Source organism: Dermacentor silvarum, chromosome 1 (genome assembly GCF_013339745.2).
Source record: "Dermacentor silvarum isolate Dsil-2018 chromosome 1, BIME_Dsil_1.4, whole genome shotgun sequence".
Lineage (NCBI taxonomy): Eukaryota > Metazoa > Arthropoda > Arachnida > Ixodida > Ixodidae > Dermacentor > Dermacentor silvarum.
In genome coordinates, this window is record NC_051154.1 from 394,192,864 (window position 1) to 394,211,829 (window position 18,966).

At 45.6% G+C, this 18,966-nt stretch overlaps 1 protein-coding gene across 1 annotated transcript in view; it reads right to left on the reverse strand.

Moving 5' to 3' along the window:
- Window positions 1–18,966, reverse strand: part of LOC125942489 (uncharacterized) — a 132,251-nt gene that overhangs the window by 1,554 nt on the left and 111,731 nt on the right. The gene's annotated exons all lie outside the window — the stretch shown is intronic.

An 18,966-nucleotide genomic window follows, 5' to 3' on the forward strand; every position in this document is an offset into this window, starting at 1 on the left:
AAAATGGACACACAAATTTTACAGTGGAATGTCCGAGGACTCGTCCACAACCTCGATGACATCAAAGAACTCCTACATAAATATAATCCAAAGGTGCTGTGTGTTGAAGAAACACACCTGAAACACACGCAAACAAACTTCCTCCGAAAATATGCTATTTATCGTAAAGACCGCGATGACACGGCCGTGTCATCCGGTGGTGTGGCTATCGCAGTGGACAGAGTTGTTGCCTGCCGAGAACTAAAACTCCGTACGCCCCTAGAGGCAGTTGCTGTTCGCGCGGTGTTGTTTAATAAACTAATTACTATTAGCTCTATATACATCCCGCCGAATTATAAACTCCGGAAAACCGAATTTCAAAACTACATTGATGAACTTCCGGAACCATACATAGTTGTCGGGGATTTAAACGCGCATAACACTTTGTGGGGAGACAGCCGTTGTGACGGAAGAGGGCGTTTAATAGAAAATTTTCTTTTTTCCTCGGATGCATGTTTACTCAATAAGAAGGAGCCGACGTATTATAGCGTTGCGCACAAAACCTACTCCTCAATAGACTTGAGCATAGTATCCAGTACACTAATACCTTACCTTGATTGGAACATTATTAAGAACCCTTACGGAAGTGACCACTTTCCAATAGTCATAAATGTAACAAAACAGACTGAATGCTCTCCACATGTTCCCCGATGGAAAATTGAATCAGCAAACTGGGTTCTCTTCAGAGAAATAACATATTTAGCTCAGGGTGACATTGCAGGTTTTAACATAGACGATGCTGTGGCCTACTTTACAGGCTTCATAATAGAGGCTGCCACAAAATCCATCCAACAAACTAACGGGCTAGCCAAAAAGCGTCGCATCCCATGGTGGAACGACGATTGTAGAAAGGCGCGGAAACAACAAAACAAGGCTTGGAGATTCCTTCGCGACTCTCCAACTGCCGAAAACCTCATAAATTTCAAACAGACAAAATCCCAAGGCAGAAGAACACGTCGACGTGCTAAGAGAGATAGTTGGGAGCACTATCTTTGCAGTATAAATTCCTATACAGACGAGAGAAAAGTGTGGAACAGAGTAAACACATTAAAAGGACGTCACACAAAATCACTCCCCTTGGTATACACAGAAGGTGATAGCCTGGAAGATCAGGCTGACTTCCTGGGTGAACATTTTGAACGCATCTCCAGTGCATCACACTACACAGAACACTTCTTGAAGTACAAAGAACGCGCAGAGCTACAGCCCCTCGAACGTAAATGTACGCAAAATGATACATACAATCGACCATTTTCGCTCGCTGAACTTAAGGCATCTCTAAACTGTTGCAATAACTCCGCACCAGGTGGCGATCGTATCATGTACGAAATGCTTAAGCACCTGCACCCTGAAACCCTAAAAACACTATTAAGTCTTTTCAATGCCATGTACGCAGCGGGTTACATTCCATCTTCGTGGAAGGAAAGTGTCATCATCCCTATACATAAACAAGGCAAGGACCCATCCTTAGCCAATAGTTATAGACCAATAGCATTGACAAGCTGTATTTGCAAGTTATTTGAAAAAATGATAAACCGGCGCTTGATTTGTGTGCTTGAAAGTGGCAAAATCTTAGACCCCTTCCAATGTGGTTTCAGGGAAGGTATGTCCACAACAGACCACCTTGTTCGTATTGATTCTTATATTAGAGATGCCTTTATACACAAGCAGTTTTGTCTCTCAGTATTTCTGGACCTAGAAAAGGCTTACGATACGACATGGCGCTACGGAATCCTCCGAGATCTTTCGGCGATGGGTGTCCGTGGCAACATGTTGAACACTATCGAAAGTTATCTCTCTAATCGTACATTCCGTGTAAGAGTGGGTAACGCCCTGTCTAGGGCCTTCACCCAAGAGACCGGTGTACCGCAAGGGGGCGTGCTTAGCTGCACACTATTTATAGTAAAAATGAATTCCCTGCACACAGTCATTCCACGCACAATGTTTTATTCCGTTTATGTCGACGATGTGCAAATAGCCTTCAAGTCATGCAATATTGCCATCTGCGAAAGACAAGTGCAGCTTATAATAAACAAATTGTCCAAATGGGCAGATGAAAATGGTTTTAAAGTAAATGCCCAGAAGAGTACTTGCGTACTCTTTACTAACAAGAGAGGCGTAACGCCAGTTCCAAGCATTGCAATCAAAGGAGATGCGCTCTCCGTGAGCAGCGAGCACAAGTTTTTAGGATTGATTTTAGATTTTAAACTTACGTTTATTCCTCACCTTAAGTATCTGAGGGCAAAATGCCTGAAGACAATGAACCTTTTAAAGCTTCTCGCGTACGACTTGGGGTAGTGATCGAAAGTGTTTGCTTAACTTGTATAAATGTCTTATCCTCTCACGCCTTGATTACGGGTCTATAATTTATAATTCAGCAACGCCAAGTGCATTAAAAATCCTAGACCAGGTCCACCACCTGGGTATCCGTCTCGCGACCGGGGCTTTCAGGACAAGTCCAATCCAGAGCCTGTACGTAGAGTCGAATCAGTGGTCGCTTCATCTGCAGCGGTCATACAACAGTTTCACGTACTTTCTGAAAGTACAAGCAAACATTGAACATCCTTGTTATTCAACTATAAATGACGTGACCGCTGCCACACTCTTCCATAATCGACCTGCCGCGAGAAAGCCATTCTCTTTGCGTGTGAAGAACCGCAGTGAGGAAATGGGTATTCCGCTTCTTGAACAATGTCCTGTGGCTCCAGCGAAACTGTTGCCGCCGTGGCACTGGCAACTCATAGAGTGTGACGCATCGTTCATAGAGGTCACTAAACACGCACCAGAGGCACACATTAGAATGCATTTCTTAGAACTCCAATCTAAATACTCGTGTACAGAGTTTTATACAGATGCTTCCAAGTCACATGCCGGGGTATCTTATGCAGCCATCGGTCCATCGTTTTCGGAATCCGGTGTACTGCACCCGGAGACAAGTATCTTTACGGCTGAGGCCTATGCAATATTATCGGCTGTAAAGTTTATAATGAAATCTAAACTCAAAAAGACTATCATATTTACAGACTCGCAAAGTGTTGCGAAAGCATTGAAATCACTCTGTAAACACAAAAACCCTGTACTTAATGAGCTCTATTCCATTCTGTGTAAAGCGTATATATCTAACCAGCATGTCATTATATGCTGGGTGCCGGGCCATAGAGGCATTGAGGGTAATGTTCGAGCAGACCAAATGGCCACATCAGTTACATCTCAGGCATTACATCTCCCTACAGCTGCTGTTCCTGCAACAGATTTGAAACCTTTCCTGCGAAATAAACTGCGCAGCTACTGGCAACGCTTGTGGGATGCGGAAAAAAAATAATAAGCTTCACTTGATAAAACCACAGTTAGGTTTCTGGCCCCCCGTAACAAAAACACGACGAACTGATGTCCTGTTCTGTCGTCTAAGAATAGGACATACATATGGCACCCACAATTTTTTGCTTACTGGTGATGAACCACCAACCTGTGGTAGATGTGGTGAGAGGCTGACCGTCCTCCATGTCCTCGTGGAGTGTCGGGAAGCTGAGAGAGAAGGAAATATTTTCCTCAAGCGTACCGATATCATGTCCCGCTTCACCCCATTATGTTTCTTGGCGAAGAACCGATTTTTAATGTCAAAGCAGTCGTAGATTTTTTGAACCATGTGGTCCTGCATGTTATTAGCCCAACTAGTTCGTAGCGCATCCTCTCTTCAGAGGATGCCGCTGTGATAATTTTTTATAGCACATGCCTCCAGGCCCTTGTGGTTCAAGGGCTCTGTCTAGGCAGTAGTGCTTCTTGCCAATTACTGCATCTTAAATATTTTAAATATCGCGTCATTCTTTCTCAGTACATTCTTCATTGCATAGTACACCTCATTATTCATTGCCATGATTTTAGTACATATATATTTTACGCACTTTACAGCGATTATTTTTAGGCCCCTTTACAGCCCCGTCACATCTACTTCTCAGAATTCATCGCTCCACTGCACACTCACAAACACTGGCATGGCGCTCTTTGGCCATAACTGGCCCTTGCGCCACAAAACACCACACATCATCATCATCATCATTCGTAGAGGTCACTAAGCACGCACCAGAGGCACATATCAAAATGCATTTCCTTGAAGTCCAGTCCAAGTACACTTGCACAGAGTTTTATACAGACGCTTCTAAGTCACGTGACGGGGTGTCGTATGCAGCCGTCGGCCCATCCTTTTCGGAATCCGGTGTACTCCACCCGGAAGCAAGTATCTTTACGGCTGAGGCTTATGCACTATTGTCAGCTGTGAGGCATATAAGGAAATCTGAACTTCAAAAATCAATCATATTTACAGACTCTCTAAGTGTCGTAAACGCTTTAATTCACCCTGTAAGCAGAAAAATCCTATACTCATTGAGCTCTATTCCGTACTGTGTAGAGCGTATGTATCTAACCAGCATATCATTATATGCTGGGTGCCTGGCCATAGAAGCATTGAGGGTAATGTGCTAGCTGACCGAATGGCTACGTCAATAACATCGCACGCTACCAATCCTACAGCTACTGTTTCTGCTACAGATTTGAAACATTTCTTGCGTAAGAAATTGCGAAGCCATTGGCAACGCCTGTGGGATGAAGAAACAAATAATAAGCTTCACTTGATTAAGCCACAGTTAGGTTTCTGGCCCTCCGCAACGAGAACACGGCGAACTGATATCCTGTTCTGTCGTCTCAGAATAGGTCATACATTTGGCACCCATAGTTTTTTGTTGACCGGGGATGAACCACCAACCTGTGGTAGATGTGGTGAGAGGCTAACCGTCCTCCATGTTCTCCTGGAGTGTCGGGATGCCGAAGCAGATAGAAAAAAACATTTCCCTTTAGCTTACCGCTACCATGTCTCTGTGCATCCCAGTATGTTTCTTGGTGAGGAACCGCTGTTTAGCACCAAAGCAGTCCTCGCTTTCTTAAACGACGTGGTACTGCATGTTATAAGCCCAATAAATTCATAGCACATCCTCCCTCCAGAGGATGCTGCTGTGATAGTAGTTTTGTATAAGCACATGCCTCCAGGCCTTTGTGGTTCAAGGGCTCTGTTTAGGCAGTAGTGCTTCTGTCCAATTACTACATTTTAAATATTTTAAATATCGTGTCACTCTTTCTCAATGCATTCTTCATTTCATAGTACACCTCATTAGTCATTTGCATGATCTTAGTACCTGTATATTTTACGCACTTTACAGCGATTATTTTTAGGCCCCTTTACAGCCACACTTCATCAACTTCTCAGAATTCATCGCTCCACTGCACACTCACAAACACTGGCATGGCGCTCTTTGGCCATAACTGGCCCTTGCGCCATAAAACACCACACATCATCATCGAATTCAACAGATTTCCATAATTTTATTACGCATAGATTTTACGCACTTTACAGCGACTGTTTTTAGGCCCCTTTACAGCCATGCCACATCTAATTAATGTTCATGTAATTCACTATTCATGTATCACTAACAAGTCATTACCATCGTCTTGGCCCTCTGTGGCCACATCTGGCCCTTGCGCCAATAAACCACAATAATCAATCAATCAAGGTGATAGCCTGGAAGACCAGGCGGATTGTCTAGGTGAACACTTTGAATATGTATCAAGTGAATCGCACTATACAGAAACTTTCCTGAAGTTCAAAGAACGCGAAGAGCGGCAGCCCCTTAACCGCAAAGGTACTTCGAGTGAGGCTTACAATCGACCATTTAGCTTAGCCGAACTTAAAGCATCTCTCACATGTTGCAACAATTCGGCGCCATGTGGCGATCGTATTATGTATGAAATGGTTAGATACCTACACCCTGAAACACTGAAAACACTCCTGTCTCTTTTTAATGCCATGTGGGCGGCTGGGTGTATCCCGTCCTCATGGAAAGAAGCCATAGTCATCCCGATACTTAAGCAAGGCAAAGACCCGTCCTTAGCCAGCAGCTGCAGGCCAATAGCTCTAACAAGCTGCCTGTGTAAGCTGTATGAGAAAATGATAAACCGGCGTTTAATCAGTTTCCTAGAAAATAACGAAACACTAGACCCCTTCTAGTGTGGCTTCCGAGAAGGTAGGTCGACAATAGACCACCTTGTTCGCATCGAGGCAAACATCAGAGATGCGTTTATTCATAAACAGTTTTTACTTTCTGTATTTATAGATTTAGAGAAAGCGTACGACACGACATGGCGCTTCGGAATTCTGCGAGATCTTTCTGCGATGGGGGTCCGCGGTAATATGTTAAACACAGTCGAAAGCTACTTGTCTAACCGCACGTTTCGCGTAAGAGTGGGCAATGTTTTATCTAGAACATTCACCCAGGAGGCTGGTGTGCCACAAGGGGGTGTGCTTAGTTGCACACTCTTTATTGTAAAAATGAACTCCCTATATACAGTTATTCCACGCAGCATGTTTTATTCTGTGTATGTTGATGATGTACAGATAGGTTTCAAATCATGCAACATTGCTATCTGCGAACGACAGGTACAGCTTGGATTAAACAAACTGTCTAAATGGGCTGATGTAAATGGATTTAAAATAAATGCAAAGAAAAGTACGTGCATACTTTTCTCAAACAAAAGAGGCATGACACCAGTGCCAAATCTCACGATTAATCAAGAGGAACTGTCCGTGAGCAGTGAGCATAAATTCCTGGGAATAATTCTAGACTCGAAGCTTACCTTTATCCCCCATCTTAAATATTTGAAGGCAAGGTGTCTGAAGACGATGAACCTTTTAAAATTTTTGTCGCGCACAACATGGGGTAGTGACCGAAAATTCCTCCTGAACTTGTACAACAGTCTTGTCCGCTCACGCCTTGATTACGGGGCTATAATTTATAATTCTGCAACGTCAAGTGCATTAAAAATTCTAGACCCCGTTCACCATCTGGGCATCCGCCTCGCGACCGGTGCTTTCCGAACAAGTCCGATCCAGAGCCTCTACGTAGAGTCGAATCAGTGGTCACTTCATCTGCAGCGTTCATATAGTAGTTTTACATATTTTCTTAGAGTACACGCGAACACAGAACATCCCTCTTATTCAACCATAAACGACATGACCACTGCCACACTCTTCGAAAATCGACCGGCATCGAGAAAACCGTTCTCTTTGCGTGTGAGGAATCTTAGTGAGGAAATGGGTGTTCCGTTGCTTGAACACTGTCTTATGGCTCCAGCGAAACTGTTACCGCCGTGGCAGTGGCAGCTCATAGTGTGACACATCATTCGTAGAGGTCACTAAGCGCGCACCAGAGGCACATATCAAAATGCATTTCCTTGAAGTCCAGTCCAAGTACACATGCACAGAGTTTTATACAGACGCTTCTAAGTCACGTGACGGGGTGTCGTATGCAGCCGTCGGCCAATCCTTTTCGGAATCCGGTGTACTCCACCAGGAAGCAAGTATCTTTACAGCTGAGGCTTATGCACTATTGTCAGCTGTGAGGCATATAAGGAAATCTAAACTTCAAAAATCAATCATATTTACAGACTCTCTAAGTGTCGTAAACGCTTTAAAGTCACCCTGTAAGCAGAAAAATCCGAAACTCATTGAGCTCTATTCCGTACTGTGTAGAGCGTATGTATCTAACCAGCATATCATTATATGCTGGGTGCCTGGCCACAGAAGCATTGAGGGTAATGTGCTAGCTGACCGAATGGCTACGTCAATAACATCGCACGCTACCAATCCTACAGCTACTGTTTCTGCAACAGATTTGAAACATTTCTTGCGTAAGAAATTGCGAAGCCATTGGCAACGCCTGTGGGATGAAGAAACAAATAATAAGCTTCACTTGATTAAGCCACAGTTAGGTTTCTGGCCCTCCGCAACGAGAACACGGCGAACTGATGTCCTGTTCTGTCGTCTCAGAATAGGTCATACATTTGGCACCCATAGTTTTTGTTGACCGGGGATGAACCACCAACCTGTGGTAGATGTGGTGAGAGGCTAACCGTCCTCCATGTTTTCCTGGAGTGTCGGGATGCCGAAGCAGATAGAAAAAAACATTTCCCTTTAGCTTACCGCTACCATGTCCCTCTGCATCCCAGTATGTTTCTTGGTGAGGAACGGCTGTTTAGCACCAAAGCAGTCCTCGCTTTCTTAAACGACGTGGTACTGCATGTTATAAGCCCAATAAATTCATAGCACATCCTCCTTCCAGAGGATGCTGCTGTGATAGTAGTTTTGTATAAGCACATGCCTCCAGGCCCTTGAGGTTCAAGGGCTCTGTTTAGGCAGTAGTGCTTCTGTCCAATTACTACATCTTAAATATTTTAAATACCGTGTCATTCTTTCTCAATGCATTCTTCATTTCATAGTACACCTCATTAGTCATTTGCATGATCTTAGTACCTGTATATTTTACGCACTTTACAGCGATTATTTTTAGGCCCCTTTACTGCCACACTTCATCAACTTCTCAGAATTCATCGCTCCACTGCACACTCACAAACACTGGCATGGCGCTCTTTGGCCATAACTGGCCCTTGCGCCATAAAACACCACACATCATCATGACCGCTGCAGATGAAGCGACCACTTATTCGACTCTACGTAGAGGCTCTGGATTGGACTTGTCCTGAGAGCACCAGTCGCGAGACGGATGCCCAAGTGGTGAACGGGGTCTAGGATGTTTAATGCACTTGGCGTTGCGGAATTATAAATTATAGACCCGTAATTAAGGCGTGAAAGGACAAGACAGTTAAACAAGTTTAAGAGACACTTTCGATCACTGCCCCATGTTGTGCCCGATAGAAGCTTTAGGAGGTTCATTGTCTTCAGGCACTTTGTAATCTAAAATGATTCCTAGAAACTTATGCTCGCTCCTCACAGAGAGCGTATCTCCTTTGATTTCAATAGTTGGGTCTGGCGTTACACCTCTCTTGTTTGTAAAGAGTACGCAAGTACTCTTCTGTGAATTAACTTTGAAACCATTTTCATCTGCCCATTTAGACAATCTGTTTATTCCCAGCTGTATTTGTCATTCACAGATGGCAAAATTACATGACTTAAAGGCTATCTGCACATCGTCGACATAAACGGAATAAAACATAGTGCGTGGGATGGCTGTATGCAGGCCGTTCATTTTTACAATAAATAGCGTGCAACTAAGCACACCCCCTTGCGGCACACCGGTCTCTTGGCTGAAGGGCCTAGAAAGAGCGTTACCCACTCTTACACGGAATGTGCGGTTAGACAGATAACTTTCGATTGTGTTTAGCATGTTGCCACGGACATCCATCGCCGAAAGATCTCGAAGAATTGCGTAGCGCCATGTCGTATCGTAAGCCTTTTCTAGGTCCAGAAATATTGAGAGGCAAAACTGCTTATGTATAAAAGCATCTCTAATATAAGATTCAATGCGAACAAGGTGATCTGTTGCGGACACACCTTCTCTGAAACCGCACTGTAAGGGATCGAGTATTTTGTTGCTTTCAAGAAAATGGATGAGGCGCCGGTTAATCATTTTCTCGAAGAGCTTGCATATACAACTTGTCAGAGCTATAGGCCGATAGCTACTGGCCGAAGAAGGTTCCTTGCCATCTTTGAGGATAGGAATTATTATTGCTTCTTTCCATACAGTGGGAATGTAGCCGGCAGAGAACATGGTGTTAGAGTGACAGTAGTGTTTTGTGGGTTTCAGGGTGTAAGTGTTTTATCATTTTACCCCCGCAGGGGCGTCTGCGTCAGCAGGCGTTTGGTGAGTTGCGCCACCACGTACCCGAGCACATGAGGGTTGGACCCTCCCGCGTGTAGCCGTGCGTGGCTTAGCCGTGTCTGGGGAAAGGGGGATCCTGGAGGTTGAGCTGATGCCGGGTGTTCGGACCTTTAAGGCCCCCCGGCGGAGGCAACACACCTCTTCGGCCTCTGCTTCACATAGACGGCACCCCTGGGCTGACCCACCCAGGGGAAATCGGCAGTTGCCTTTTCCTGTCCTCCTCTTAAATCTTCGTCTTTCTGTCTCACTTTCAATCTATCCTGTCTTCTTTTCACTTCCCTTTTACTTCCGTTTTCCCAGGCAGCTAGGGTTAACCTTGTGTGGGTAGCCAACCTTGGATACTCCATATTTGGTTATAGTAGTGGCGTACAGCTGGCGTTTGCAGGACCTGGCTTTTCCAGTTTCTGCAGCGTCCCCTCGTTGGGCTCCATGGTGGGTGGCTGGCGTCGCTGCCGAAAAATGCACCAATACTTATGGCTGAACCTTTCCCCCCACTCCATGATCGCCGTCAGAAAAGAGGGCGCACCGAAGATGTTTTCCAATTTTTTGGACGCCAAACGCATAACTTCCCCCGTTTTCATGTTATTCACTCTGAAACCTCAAACAAATCGGTACGAACAATGTCACCATTCCTTGTCTCAAAGTCTTTGACTGATATTTTTGGACCAGGCTTTAAAGCATCCAGGATGGCAAGCGGGGATCTCCTCTTGGAGCTCCGTGATGTGAAACAATATGAGAAACTGCCCAATCTAGTATCATTTGGGGACACCCAAGTAACAGTAACCCCGCACCGTACCATGAATACCACCCGTGGCGTTGTATCAGATGATGACTTGTTGCAGCTGAGCGAAGCTGAACTCCTAGAGGGCTTCAGTGAGCAGAATGTAATCAATGTTAAACGGATCAAGATGAGGCGCGACGGCAAGGAAATCCAGACCAAGCACCTGATACTAACTTTTAACTCAAGTGTTCTGCCCGAAACCATCGAGGCCGGATACATCAAACTTCGTGTCAGGCCATACGTGCCAAACCCTCTACGATGTTTCAAATGCCAGCGGTTCGGCCACAGTTCACAGAACTGCCAAGGCCGACAAACATGTGCTAAATGTAGTTCCGGTGACCATGCCTCTGAAACGTGCGAAAACACTCCACACTGTGTGAACTGTGATGGCGAGCATGCCGCATACTCGCGGTCATGCCCATCTTGGAAGAAAGAAAAAGAAATAGTCACGATCAAAGTCAAAGAAAACATAACTTTCAAGGAGGCGCGCAGGCGGGTATCGTACCTGCCAAAAACCAGCTTTGCCGAAGTGGCGCGACAGGGGGCAGCGCCACATCGGCCCTTGGCGGCTGTCTGGCACACGCGCAGTGTGCCGGCGGCGACGCCATCCGCCCCCTCGGCGGGTGCAGCTAGCGCTGCTCTGCCAACTCACAAGAAGGGGCCATCAACCTGCGGGCTGGTGGCCTCGAGGGCCTCGTCTCTCGAGGCGAGGCCTTCTCGTCAAACCAACCGCTCGCAAGAGCGCGTGTCCAGTGCCTCGCAAGAGGCTATGGACACAACAACCAGCCAGACGGCGCCACTTGCGCCTAAGGAGCCGCGAGAGTCTCGCGATCGCTCCAAACAAGAAAAACACCGCATCACGGCGCCCGGAAAGGGCTCTGTGAAGTAATTCCTCTTTCTTAACACACAGCACAAAACCCACATTCAACATGGATACACAAATATTACAGTGGAATGTCCGAGGGCTCCTCCACAATCTCGATGACATCAAAGAACTCCTACATAAGTATAATCCAAAGGTGCTGTGTGTCCAAGAAACACACCTCAAACACACGCAAACAGATTTTCTCCGACAATACGCCATTTTTCGTAAGGACCGCGATGACACAGTCGTGTCTTCCGGTGGTGTGGCTATTGTAGTCGACAGAGGTATTGCCTGCCGGGAACTAAAACTTTGTACGCCCCTAGAGGCAGTTGCTGTCCGAGGGGTGTTGTTTGACAAGCTGGTCACTGTCAGCTCTATATACATCCCTCCCAATTATCAACTACATAAAACCGAATTCCAAAACTACATAAATGAACTTCCGGAGCCATACATAGTTGTCGGTGATTTCAACGCACATAACACTTTGTGGGGAGACTCACGTTGCGATGCGAGAGGTCGCCTGATTGAAAATTTTCTCTTTTCTTCAGGCGCATCATTACTTAACAAGAAAGAGCCTACGTATTACAGCATTACACATAACACATATTCATCCATTGACTTAAGTATAGCATCGAGTACACTAATGCCATACCTGGAGTGGTCTGTTCTCAAGAACCCTTTTGGGAGCGACCACTTCCCAATTATGCTAGGCTTAACAGAACATGATAGATGCTCGCCACACGTTCCCCGATGGAAGGTTGACTCGGCTAACTGGGAACTTTTCGGACAAATAACATATTTAAGCCGTGATGACATTGCCTCTTTTAACATAGACGATGCTGTGGCATATATAACAGGTTTTATCATTGACGCTGCTGAAAGGTGCATACAACAAACTAATGGACTAGCTAATAAACGTCGCCTGCCTTGGTGGAATGATGAATGCCGGAAAGCACGTAAAAAGCAAAACAAAGCCTGGGGATTGTTTCGCAACTCCCCAACAGCTGAAAACCTGATAAATTTTAAACAAGCAAAGTCACAGGGCAGAAGAACGCGTCGACGTGCAAAGAGAGAGAGTTGGGAAAGGTACATTTCCAGTATAAATTCATACACCGACGAAACAAAAGTCTGGAATAGGGTAAATAAACTAATAGGCCGGGAGTCACATCCTCTACCCTTAGTAAGTAGCCAAGGTGATAGCCTGGAAGACCAGGCGGATTGTCTAGGTGAACACTTTCAATATGTATCAAGTGAATCGCATTATACAGACACTTTCCTGAAGTTTAAAGAACGCGAAGAGCGGCGGCCTCTTAACCGCAAAGGTTCTTCGAGTGAGGCTTACAATCAACCATTTAGCTTAGCCGAACTTAAAGCATCTCTCGCTTGTTGTAACAACTCGGCGCCAGGTGGCGATCGTATCATGTACGAAATGATTAGGTACTTACACCCCGAAACACTGACAACACTCCTTTCTCTCTTTAATGCCATGTGGGCGGCTGGCTGTATTCCGTCCTCATGGAAAGAAGCCATAGTCATACCGGTTCTTAAACAAGGCAAAGACCCGTCCTTAGCCAGCAGCTACAGGCCAATAGCTCTAACAAGCTGCCTATGCAAGCTGTATGAAAAAATGATAAACCGGCGTTTAATCAGTTTCCTAGAAAATAACAAAATACTAGACCCCCTCCAGTGTGGATTCCGAGAAGGTAGGTCGACAATAGACCACCTTGTTCGCATCGAGGCAAACATCAGAGATGCTTTTATTCATAAACAGTTTTTACTTTCTGTATTTATAGATTTAGAGAAAGCGTACGACACGACATGGCGCTTCGGAATTCTGCGAGATCTCTCTGCGATGGGGGTCCGCGGTAATATGTTTAACACAGTCGAAAGCTACTTGTCTAACCGCACGTTTCGCGTAAGAGTGGGCAATGCTTTATCTAGAACATTCACCCAGGAGGCTGGCGTGCCGCAAGGAGGTGTACTTAGTTGCACACTTTTCATTGTAAAAATGAACTCCCTGCATACAGTCATTCCACACAGCATGTTTTATTCTGTGTATGTCGATGACGTACAGATAGGTTTCAAATCATGTAACATCGCTATCTGTGAACGACAGGTGCAGCTTGGATTACATAAATTGTCTAAATGGGCGGATGTAAATGGGTTCAAAATAAACGCACAGAAAAGTACATGCATACTCTTCTCAAACAAAAGAGGCGTGACACCGGTGACAAATCTCACGATCAATCGAGAGGAACTATCCATGAGCAGTGAACATAAATTCCTGGGCATAATTCTGGACTCTAAGCTTACCTTCATCCCCCATCTTAAATATCTGAAGACAAAGTGTCTGAAGACTATGAACCTTTTAAAAATTCTCTCGCACACAACATGGGGTAGTGATCGAAAATGCCTCCTAAACTTGTACAACAGTCTTGTCCGCTCACGCCTTGATTACGGAGCTATAATTTATAACTCTGCAACTCCAAGTGCATTAAAAATACTAGATCCCGTTCACCATTTAGGTATCCGCCTCGCAACCGGTGCTTTCCGAACAAGCCCGATCCAGAGCCTCTATGTAGAGTCGAACCAGTGGTCACTCCATCTGCAGCGATCATATAGCAGTTTCACGTATTTTCTGACAGTACAAGCAAACAATGAACATCCTTCTTATTCCACCATAAACGATATGACCACTGCTACACTCTTCCATAACCGACCTGCAGCGAGAAAACCGTTCTCATTACGTGTAAGGAATCTTAGTGAGCAAATGGGTGTTCCATTGCTTGAACATCGACCTATGTCTCCTGCTAAACTGTTACCGCCGTGGCAGTGGCAGATCATAGAGTGTGACACATCGTTCGTAGAGGTCACGAAATACGCTCCAGAGGCACAGATTAAAATGCATTTCCTAGAGCTTCAATCCAAGTACTCGTGTACAGAGTTTTACACTGACGCTTCTAGATCACATGCCGGGGTTTCTTATGCAGCCGTCGGCCCATCTTTCTCGGAATGCGGTGTACTCCACCCACAAACAAGTATTTTTACGGCTGAGGCCTATGCACTATTGTCGGCTGTGAATCATATAACGAAAACAAAACTTCAAAAAACAGTTATATTTACAGACTCCCTAAGCGTTGTGAATGCCCTGATGTCACTCTGCAAGCACAAAAATCCTGTACTCATTGAGCTCTATTCCGCCCTATGCAGAGCGTATGTAGCAAACCAGCATGTAATAATATGCTGGGTGCCGGGCCATAGAGGCATTGAGGGTAATGTGCAAGCAGACCAAATGGCCACATCAGCGACATCACACACTAGTAATCATACAGTAGCTGTTCCTGCAACAGACTTGAAACCTTTCTTGCGAAAGAAATTGCGAAGCCACTGGCAACGCTTGTGGGACGCTGAAACAAGTAATAAACTTCACATGATTAAACCACAGTTAGGTTTCCGGCCCTCAGCTACGAAAACACGACGAATTGACGTCATATTCTGCCGTCTCAGAATAGGACACACGTACGGCACCCACAATTTTTTGCTTACTGGTTATGAACCACCAACCTGTGGTAGATGTGGTGAGAGGCTGACCGTCCTCCATGTCCTCGTGGAGTGTCGGGAAGCCGAAGCCGAGAGAAGGAAACATTTTCCGGTAGCATACCGCTACAATATCCCTCTGCATCCCATGCTATTTATTGGTGAAGAACCGCTTTTTAATGCCAAAGCAGTCCTCGATTTTTTGAATGATGTTGTGCTACATGTTATTAGCCCAATAAGTTCGTAGCACATCCTCTCTCCAGAGGATGTTGCTGTGATAATTTTTTATAGCACATGCCTCCAGGCCCTTGTGGTTCAAGGGCTCTGTTTAGGTAGTAGTGCTTCTTGCCAATTACTATATCTTAAATATTTTAAATATATTATTCTTCTTTCTCAATGCATTCCTCATTTCATAGTACACATCATTAGTCATTGCCATAATTTTAGTTCACATATATTTTACGCACTTTACAGCGATAATTTTAGGCCCCTTTACAGCCACGTGTCATCTACTTCTCAGAATTCATTGCTCGACGGCACATTCACAAACACTGGCATGGCGCTCTTTGGCCATAACTGGCCCTTGCGCCATAAAACACCACACATCATCATTTATCATTTTATATAGTATTCTGTCACTTCCTGGAGCAGAATCGTTACAACAATTCAGTGAAGCCTGAAACTCCGCCATGCTAAATGGACGATTGTGTGCTGCATTGGCTGTGTCTTTCCGACTCAGCGGCTGTCGCTCTGCTTGTCGCTGGTATTTTACAAATGTGTCTGTGTAATGGGATGTACTGGAAATATGCTCGAAATGTGCTCCTAGACAATTAGCCTGGTCCTCAAGAGTGTCTCCTTGTGTGTTTACTAAAGGTAGAGGATGAGTTTCGCGGCCTTTTATTTTGTTTACCCTGTTCCAGGCTTTGCGTTCGTCTGTATAAGAATTGATGTTGCTTATATATTTTTCCCAACTTTCCCGTTTAGCACGTCGGCGTGTTCTTCTACCTTGTGACTTAATCGCCTTGAAGTTAATTAGGTTTTCTGCGGTTGGGGAGTTACGAAGGAGATTCCAGGCCTTGTTTTGCTTTTTCCGGGCTTCCCTAAACTCCTCATTCCACCATGGAATACGTCATTTCGATGGCGACCCATTTGTTTGGGGTATACATACTGATGTAGCATCAATAATAAACGCTGTAAAGTATGCTACTGCATCGTCAATACCAAGTGCACGGACATCGTCCCAGGGCAAATGTGTTGCTTCACGAAACCGCGTCCAGTCGGCTGAGTCGACTTTCCATCTAGGAACATGTGTAGAGCACTCAGCTTGTTTTGTAAAGTTTCGTACGATGGGGAAGTGATCGCTTCCATAAGGGTTATTAATAGCATCCCACTTCAGATATGGCACAATTGTACTGGACGCTATGCTTATGTCTATGGAAGAAAATGTTTTCTGTGTAGGGGCTGTAGAATGTTGTTTCTTTTTTGTTAAGCAAGCAGGCATTTGAAGAGAGTAGAAAGTTTTCTATTAGTCGTCCTCTCGCGTCACAGTGAGAGTCGCCCCACAGTGTACTATGTTTAGATCACCAACGACTATGTAAGGGTGATGAAGTTCATCAATAAGGCTTTCAAATGTTGTTCTAGAGAGTTGATAAGTTGGGGGGATGTATATAGACGCGATGATGACTAGTTTATTGAATATCACTGCTTCGATAGCAACTGCTTCAAGAGGGGTTTGGAGTTGCAATTTCCGACATGCAACACCTCTGTCAGCTATTATAGCTACACCGCCTGAGGCTGTAACAGTCTCGTCCCGGTCTTTCCGGAAAATAGCGTATTGCTGGAGAAAGTTTGTTTGTGTAGGTTTAAGATGTGTCTCCTGAACACACAACACCTTTGGATTGTATTGGTGTAAATGTCATCGAGGTTGTGCATTAGGCCTCTCACGTTCCAGTGTAATATTTGTGTATCCATATTGTTTGTGTTTTTGGGCTGTATGTCAAGGGACGAGTCTAGTTGGCTTATGGAGAATTTCCAGGCCCCGTAATCCGGAGTTTGTCTTTCTTGGAGCGGTCGCGAGAATCGCGTCGCTCCGGAGGCGCTGGATGCGCCGCCTGGCTTGGGGTTGTGTCCATCGACTCCAGAGAGCCGCTGGACTTCCGCTCAAGCGAGCGGGGTGTTTTCGGGGTGGGCCTTGCCTCGAAAAGCAGGGCCTTGGAGGCCACCAACCCAGAGGTCGATGGGCCCTCCTTCAGAGACGGCGCAGCAGCGCTGGCTGCTGTCGCCTGGGGGGCTTGTGGCACAGCCGCGGTCACTCTCTTTGTGGACCGGGCCGATACCAGAGACTGCTGCAGCGTTGCCCCCTTTCGCGCTGCACCAGCATACCCTGCGGTATGCAGGAAGGAAACGCGTTTCCGCGCTTCCTGAAATGAGATATTCTCTTTCACTTTCAAGGTAATGATATCTTTTTCCTTCTTCCACGTAGGGCATGATCGGGAATATGAGGCATGCTCACCGTCGCAGTTTGCGCAGTGGCGCGTGTCAGTGCACTTGTCGGAAGCGTGTTCTTGTTTGCCACATTTTGCGCAAGTAAGCCGGCCGCGGCAACTTTGCGAGCCATGGAGCCATGGCCAAATCTCTGACATTTGAAACATCTGCGTGGATTTGGAATGTAGGGTCTTACTCGTCTTTGTGTAACCAGTTTCGAGAGAGTCGGGCAGTACACTCGTCGCAAATGTGAGAATGAGATGTTTTATACGGATTTCTTTGTTGTCACGTTTGATCATTATTCTTTGCACTTTGATGACATCCTGTTCCTTCCATCCTTCAACTAGTTCTTCTTCGCTCAGATTCATGAGATCATCATCGGATACCACACCTCTGCATGTGTTCATTGAGCGATGTGGGGTTACCGTGATTTCAACATCACCAAAAGCAAGGAGATTTGAAATCTTTTCATGTTGTAGTTTGTCGCGTACTTCAAGCAGTAGGTCACCGCTAGCCATTTTAGTGATTTTGTATCTGGGACCCAGCACGTCTGTGAGAACTTTTGCAACGGTGAAAGGGTTCTGACTGTCTTTTCGGCGCATTTGCTATGCATAACATGGTAGCATGGGAAGGATTCCTTGCAGTGGACAAAAAATTGAGTTTCTTCGGTGCGTCCTCTTTTCGAAAGAGGGCGATCAGGTAGTCGGGGAAAGGTACCTAAAGCCATAAATACTTTTGTTTTCGGCAGCTACGCCAGCCGCCTACTACCGAGCCCAACAAGGGGACGCTACGACACCCGAAGGAGACGCAGACGCCAGCTGTACGTAGCTACTATAACCTAATATAAATATCCTAGGTTGGATAGAATACACCAGGTTAACCCTTGCTGCCTGCGAAGTCGGAAATGAGAGGAAGAGAGGAGAAGACAGGAGAGATGGAAAGAAAGAGAGAAAGACGAAGGATGGAGAGAGAGAGAGAGAGACAGGAAAAGGCAACTACCGATTTCCCCCGGGTGGGTCAGTCCGGGGGTGTCGTCTACGTGAAGCCGAGGCCAAAGGGGTGTGTTGCCTCGCTGAGGGGCCTTAAAGGTCCAAACCTTTAAGGTCCACTGAGCGTCGGTTCAACCCCCAGGATCCCCTTTTCCCCGGACACGGCTAAGCCGCGCACGGTTAGACGCGGGAGGGTCCAACCCTCGTGTGCTCGGGGACGTGGTGGCGCAACTCACCAAACGCCTGCTTGCGCAGACGGCCCTGCGGGGTTAAACGATGATTACAGCGCGGAAAATTTATACGTGCGAATTATATATGTATATATATATATATATATATATATATATATATAATGTATTGTCTCAGGTTTATAATGAAGCAAATAATGCAGTTGAAAGCAGTTCCGCTTCGACATGTAGCAACGACAAACAGCTGACTAAATATGTAGGATCACTGATCGTACCCCAGGAAGCACAATTGTGATATCGGAGGTTGTGTTTCACGCTCCCCCTAAAAGCGACTCTTGATATAGAAGGGTCCAAAATTAGG